The sequence below is a fragment of the Triticum aestivum genome, chromosome 4B (assembly GCF_018294505.1).
Source record: "Triticum aestivum cultivar Chinese Spring chromosome 4B, IWGSC CS RefSeq v2.1, whole genome shotgun sequence".
NCBI classification, from domain to species: Eukaryota; Viridiplantae; Streptophyta; class Magnoliopsida; order Poales; family Poaceae; genus Triticum; species Triticum aestivum.
Window position 1 is genome coordinate 202,674,013 of NC_057804.1, and position 7,898 is coordinate 202,681,910.

Consider the following 7,898-nt stretch of genomic DNA (forward strand, 5'->3'; position numbering starts at 1 on the left):
GGGCAGTGGAGCAAGGCCGGAGGAAGCGGTACCTGAGGGTCATCAGGATGTTACTAGGACGGCGCCGGTGGCTGGGATCTGCCCATACTACAGCAGCGAGCAAGTGGCGAAGGCCCTACCGCGCCGGAGCTTGGTCAGAGAGAACGGCGGGTACTGCAGATCGGGACGTGCTGCCTCAACAACGTCAAACAGAGAGACGATGCACATCCTCCCTTTCCGTCGGCGGACGGGATGCGGATAGATCACTGACCAACACTGAGAGAGAGAGAGAGAGAGGCCACGGCCTTGTGTGAGATGATGTGACGAGAGACAAACCCATTTTTCCATTTTCCCCACGACAATCATTTTATATTCTGTATGTGCCATTGAGGAATATATAACTTTATTTAGTGCTAATGCGTCAAGTCGAACTTTTTTCCGTCTAGACATGGTACCTGACCCTCCTTCGAGTAAACAACCGCTACACGCGTCAAATTATCATGTGGGCTGCCTTTTCATACAGAAAAGAACTCCACCATGTACCCGCGCGGGTGTGGCCGGGAACGAGACATGAGTACGTGTGTCCTGCGTGCACTTCTTCTTTAGGTGCAGGTACGTACGTGGGTGGGTGTGAGAGAGATGGTTTGTGCGAAACAGAGGCAATGTGTTGATGATATCTCAAACAGAAAAACGTAACATATACAATGTGTGTGAAACAGAGTGCCATCGAATTTGTGTTTCCCACGTCAAAGATACAGGGCGGCTGGCCTACTGGAATTTGAGAGGGCAGAGGTGCAGTTTTTCTCCGTGGCATGGATACCTACCTATAACGTTCGACTATCGATGTTTGTGTGTGGGGGGGGGGGGGGGGGAGGGGGCAGAGACCGACCGACTAGTATATGTGTGGGGAAGGAGAGATACCTAGCTATGTATTGAGGGAGATCGATCGACATCCATGGATATGTGTAGCAGAGGAATAAGGTTGGGAAAAAGACAAAGGTAGAGCGTCGGAGGATTGGTGGTGGAGTGGCATCTCAAAAATGGTGGGAGAGGCCTGCTAGACAAACGGAGGGTATGAGTGCAATATCAATAAGAGAGGGTGGGTGATGTCTGTCTGTCTATGCATGTGCGTGTGAGAGACGGGTCGGGAGGTATTCAAGGATGATGAGGGAAGAAGATATGGTTGTGGTAAGCATATGTAACTACATAGGAAGATCAACCGTCGTGTGTCTGAGAAAAGGAGAGACATAACTAGCGAGGTAAGTGTATCGGTGCTTGGTGAAAATGAATTATAGTCAACCTAGCTATATGTAGGGAGATCAGTTCGTATGCACGCCTGCATGTGTTAGAAGCAAATAAGGTCCGGAGAGGCAGACATGGGGAGAGGGTGTGGCTAGGAGGTGGTGTGAGAGGCCTACCATGTTGAGGGGGGGAGGAGTCTGCGAGTATGTGATCAATGAAAAGAGGGGCGTGAGTGTGCACCTGTGTGGAATCGTATTGCACATAGAGGGGCATGGACAGTGAGAAGAGAAGAGGGGAAGTATATATGTGTTTGTTGTAGGCACACTTGGCTAGAGAGGTATATCGACCGGTGTGTGCCCGAAAGAAGGAGCCGGGGGGCCTACACACACCGCTGGTGGACGACCTAAAGAGAAATAATGAACGTGCATGATGGAGGGCATGATAAGGGTGTGTGAGAGGGGGGCGGGCATATGCATGCACGATAGAAAGTTAGCGCTAGCTAGCTACAAATAGAGGAGGATCGTGAAGGTGTAAAAGACGAACAAAGATCATAATTCATTATAAAAAAGTGGATACAGATACTTGAAGAAGATATCATAATGTAGAACATTGATTATAATTTGGGCTAATGTGTGGCTTTTGCCACTCACGTCTAAATACTTGTCATAATGTAGGGGGCGGGGCACTATACTTTGTGTGATAAACATGGTGTACGTATGGAACATGGTTTAGATTATGAATATATAGTTAGTACATCAAATGTACTATTATTTGGAATCAACATCAACTGTATTCAAAATAGAATTCGAGTTCATGTAGTACACATAGTTCATATCTATCTCTATAGTAATCATGTGGTGTGCTTTTAAGGTAATACACGAATGATGGTTGAAGTTGGCAACAATCATGATTGTAGATTCTTATTGAAATAGAGAAACGAATTCAAATTTAGTTCGAATTGCAGCGGTAGTATAGACATTTGGAATGCATTAAAATGTTGGTATGAGTAGGTTACATGCATTATACAACAAGCGAAAAAATTTAATCGGACATAACATGGATTCATACTCCCTCCTTCCATCTATATAGGGTGTAATGAGATTTTTAAGACCACCTTTGACTATTGATAAGATTAATAGTATATGACATGCATAATGTGCAAATTATATCATTGAAAGAACCTTTCACAGGCGAATTTAACGGTGTGCTTTTTGTAAGTTGCATGTCATATATTATTGCTATAATATTTGGTCAAAGTTAGCATCAAAAAACGCATTAGGCCCTATATAGATGGAAGAAGGGAGTAGCTTTTAATAGCATTTGTATAGTAAAATGGGGCAAGACTCTCTCTTTCTGTGGTGTGAATTGTTTTATTTTTTGTTTTCTTTTTGGTTGAGGGAAGTGCAAATTGATTTGGTATGTACAAGTACAATATTACTACACGTTAGGCTTGTCCCTAAAATTCAACCCGCATCCTGTTATATCCCGAAAATTCAGATATCGTGCTCCCAAAACTGGCGCCTTCACAACCCACGCCTTGCTATCCCGAAATTAGAACGCGCGCGAAAACTCCCTCCAGCTGCCAAATACCGACACGCGAAATACCCCTTCTAACCCTGAGCCGAAAGGGCCACTAGTTCAAATCAGTGGGGGGGGGTTACTTTTGTAATACACCCTACATTTTGGACAAGCACATCCCTAAGTCATGCTTCACCCCCTCCCATTGCCCCCTTTTCACCATTCAAAATCCCAGGCCGCCATAACCTCTCCGCTCCAGCCGCAAAACCCCACCCTCCTCCGTCCGCCACCTCACCGCTGCCCAGCCGGAGCCTCTTCCCTGCCGACATCATCCAGCGCAACAGCTCGACGTCCCTCGCCACCTCCCCGGATGAGGATCCGTCGTCCATCTCGTCATCCCGCAGGTTCAGCCGCCCCGTCCTCCACCTCCAAGGAGCTGCTCCGACGATCGCCTCGTCTATCGCGGCTACTCCATCCCCACAACGCCGCCTTAACCTGCTCTACCGGAACCGCGGCATCCTCACGGACTCCTCGGACGATGCCGAGGCCTATTCGGCGCCACCAAAGAGGTTGTACACTCATCGCATCGCACCTTCTCCTTAACTCGACCTCCCGGCAACGAGGTGCTCCATCCTGCACCCCCATGGAGCGGCTACCTTGAAGCCAGCGCCGCGGGCGACATCTCCATGGAGGCTCTCCCCCAATGCGAAGCCCCTTCGGCGGCGGCGTCCATACCAGCCGGATCTGCTGCTGCTGCTCCGGCTCTCGCTCGATCGCTCACTCGCCCACCTGCTGCTGCTGCTCTCCCCCTCGCTCGTGCTGCTGCTCTGCTCCGACTTAGCCACACTTTAGTCGACTGAATCGACTTTTGGGTTAGTCGATTTTCAGGGGTTGGGGGGGCTCGCTGGATTTAAGGAAGAACCACCCACAGCGGGGACGGGGGCTCGCCGTAGAGGTACCCCACTATCTATCTTAGGGTTCAGGGTGAGGGGACGGGGGGACTAGAGGGCTGGCCGGGGTGGCGGTGGGGAGTTGTTTCGGGGCGGCGAGGCGGCGCTTGGGCCGGCGGTTCGGCCGGTGGTGGCTGGCGGCTCAAGGGGGTGCAGGTTGAAGATGAACTACAGGCCCTCCCTAAACTACATGTCAAGTGCCTCTCTGCTACCATTGCGTTCAATTTCGACAGTAGCATTCAGATTCCACAGTAAATTTCGGTTTCAACAGTTAAGTTCTGAGTCAACAGTTTTTACCTCATCTGTTGTAGTCAGGTTTTTTTGGTGATGTAAATTTTACATCTATTCTACATCATCTATTGGAGATGCTATTAGAATCCCACTTGAGATTGACGATGTCTGTCTTGTGCTGCTTCAGCCTTGACGTCTTATGGCTCACCGGAGCTGCTCCAACGACAGAACGATCCATCACAACAGAGCAGTGCCCTAGACGCCATCTATAGATTCCTCAGATCTTCCTCCACACCTCCGATAGCCACCTCTGCCTTTATTGCTTCAGCGACCAACCCAATGATGCTGAGGTCGACACGGCTACGGCAAAGGGGTTGTACACTTGTTACATCACTTATTACTATACATTCACGTCGATCCATTAGGGCTATTTTGGTTCAACGGAAAAACATAGCAATAGGGAATTTTCCAATGGCACTCTACTATTCATTATTCATGCATTTTGTTGAAAGGAATGAAGCAAAACATCCACCTGGACCTACTTTTCAAAATCCCATGCATGAAAACAAGACCAAGTGCATTAGTGCCAGAATAACATTCTAACTATACATGCTTTCATATGGTTTCACTTTATTTTGGCCATGTTTCTTTGCATTCCTCTGCTCTTCCAATACCTGTAAACCAAACACCCAAGTTGACAGAAATCCTGTGTTTACAAATGCTCTGTTTACCATGTGCATTCCTATCCTATTCCGGTGTTTTTCCTATCCCTACGTTTTAAGAATCATGCAAGCCAAATGAGCCCTTACAGAATTACTTCAGTTATAGGTATGTGTCGAAGGGAACTTTGTGTGGTTTGTCCTGCTCCTGCCGCGACGTCGTCCACCTCACCTGAGCTGATCCATCGACAAAAGCATCCACCAAACTAGACATCACGACTCCTGACCGTCTTTCGCCCCCTCAGATCTCCTTCCCTGCCGCCGGCACCCACCACAACGGCATCACCATCGTCGACTCAGCAGATGAACCTGAGGAGTACACGGGTCCACAAGAGAGGTCACACTCTTTTGTTTCTGCTTATGTTATGCATTGCTTAAACTTACCTACTACTTTATCGCCCTTTTCAGCTCTTGGACTCCCAAGTCAGGTCCAAATTAATGTTCAAACTTGAGTTCTAAATTAGTTGTGGGGCACATATCGAGGCAGCAATGAATAGTATGTCTATCTAATATCTGGTTCACCTAGGGTGTGCCTATGTTGTTCATCTTGGGTGGGAAACAAATAGTAAAGCAATCATCATCTATATTTTTATTAATTTAAAGCAATTATCTGCCTGCTATAATTTTTTTTGGATCCATCCACTGGTTGTTACCATCACTCTAAATTTCAGCATGCTCTCCTTACATAATCTCACCATATTTTTTCGTATGCATGTCAGATATTGTACACAGTCGTGTTGAACATGTAGAGAAAAAGAGAAGAGTTTTGTGTGGCAATACAATGTCATACATACATCGCTCCATGGTGGGTACAATGGCAAACCCTCCCCACCCCTCTCCAGATTGTAATCCAGAGGAAGATATCTGTTCTAAGGCGGATTCAGACGCTGCTGACCACTCCTATTTACCCCCAAGGTGTTTGCTCTACCTTGGCATGATGATGTTAGTCATATCATGCATATGTTGCCTTGTAGTGCCTACTTTTAACATCATATATGTCATCTGCTTAGTTTAGACATGTTCTGTAATGCCACCTGTTTAGTTTCTATGTCATATATGGGAATTATGCAGTCTCATTTCTTTCAGCCAGCCATAATATATATGAAATGTGCAATGCCATCCTATTTAACCAGGCATCATATATTTGAATGATATCTTGCCCATCCTTTTCTTCATTACATTCCCATTTGTCTATAATGTTTGTACATTAAACTACTCTTCCTGTGAATCAGCCATTTGGGTGGGAGATGGAAAAATCTGGAGTGAAAACAAGGCCTTCAGAGCAGACAGTGCTACCTGTCAAAGTAGATCTCTTGTTGGGTCCTGATAGCTCCTCAGAGATGGATTCAGAGACAGATGACCAGTCCTATTCCCCCACTAAGGTGTATGCTCTAACTTGGCACGGTTATACTGCTCGTATGATGCATATGGTGTCTTGCAATGCATAGTTTAGACATCATATACACAATATTCAACACCATTTTCTTAGTACAGACATCATATCGAATGCCCTCTGTTTAGCATATAAATTACATATATGAATTAAATGATGCGATCCTGATTACTTAGATAACATGTAGGTGAATTATGTCATGCGATCCTATTTAGCTATTCATCATATCTTTGAATTATGTTATGTTATGCTATCCAGTTTAGATAAACATCATATATGTGAAATTGTGCCATGCTATCCATTTTAGTTAAACAATATACATGTCAACTATTTCATGCCCTCTTTTTTCCACACTATCTATTGCATCTGTCTGTCATACAATGTCTGTACATTCAACTATGTTTCCTGTTTATCAGCCATTTGAATTGGAGCGGGTGATGCTAGTATCTAGCGGACTAAAAACATGGTCTTCAAATAAAATAGTGCTGCCTCTTGGTGGAGATAGCACCTTGGTTGTACATGCACAAGAACCAACCCTACCACACATAACCCAAACTCTCGTAGATTGTACCCCTACTGCGATGGATAGAGAACCAGCTTCACACAATCTAACCCCAACCCCAGCCGATAGTAACCCAGTTCATGTTGACACAACACCATCTCCACCATAGAGCTCCCAAACAAGAGCAGTTAGTAAGGCAGCTCCAGTGCCCAAAGGGCCAGTACTATCATGGTGAACCCCAACTCCACCAGTTAGTACGCCTATTCCTGTGGAGGAAGCACAACCAGTTAGTCTTAGTTTAGCATCTATCGCATTTGATGTTGTTAAATCATATGTGCGTATCTTCCCATCTTGGAAATATTATACTAAAGATGAAGGAAAATGCCAGTTGCAGGTGTTTGTCCAGGAGTTATGTGTAAGTAATGTTATTCATGGCAATTACTTTGCTTCGTCCCATACATCCTACCTCCATGATGGTTATAATACAGCAAAATTTCCCATTTTTCTCTATAGAGAAGGACCGATTTGGAAACTCAGGATGAGGTAACCTGTGCTAATACCTCTGCTATCTTCAAAAATTCTTGGTGGCAGTATCAGAATTACTTGAAGAAAACGTACTTCACCGGCAAAGAAACTCATCAAATTCCCTTACGTTCTCCTGAGACACATTTACTGGACGATGACTGGGAACGCCTTGTTCTGTACTGGTCCCGAACCAAGAATGTGGTAAGGTCTATGAGCTCATTTTCTATTTTTAAGTATTATGTCTTTGCATCTTACCGTAATCTGTTCATGTAGAACAAGTGCCTAAACCTGAAGAACAACTGTTCTAATTTAAGATTCCATTGCTATCATAGTTCAAAAAAGCGCTAGGCATTAATTGTGCGTTTTGCCACCGCCTTGCTCTTTACTGACCAAAGCGCATGTTTATGCGCAGTTATGCACATATTAAGCGTAGTTATGCACAACGCGTAGTTATGCGCGCCTTTTTTAACTATGATTGCTTTGCTCTTGTATCACTATATTTACTCATACAAACTTATTTTTAAATTGAAGGATCCAATCGAAACTCCAATGGCACAACAGGTATGTTCACACATGTTTCTTTAACAGGTTTGCTCTTATCAGTAGCTCTGTTGATTTGAATTTCAATTGTGTATATAGTTGACTTTCATATCATGCACATTACTAGCATCACAACAGAGCCAATAGTGTTGTTGTTTTACATGTAGACCCGTGGTACCCATCTGAAATCTTGTTGTGCCGAGTAGTTTCCCACGCTTTGTATTCTTTCACTGCTGCTTTGTCTTGAGCTGATATGATTTGAACCGTGTCTCTACTTTGATTTGGCAAGACAATGCAGT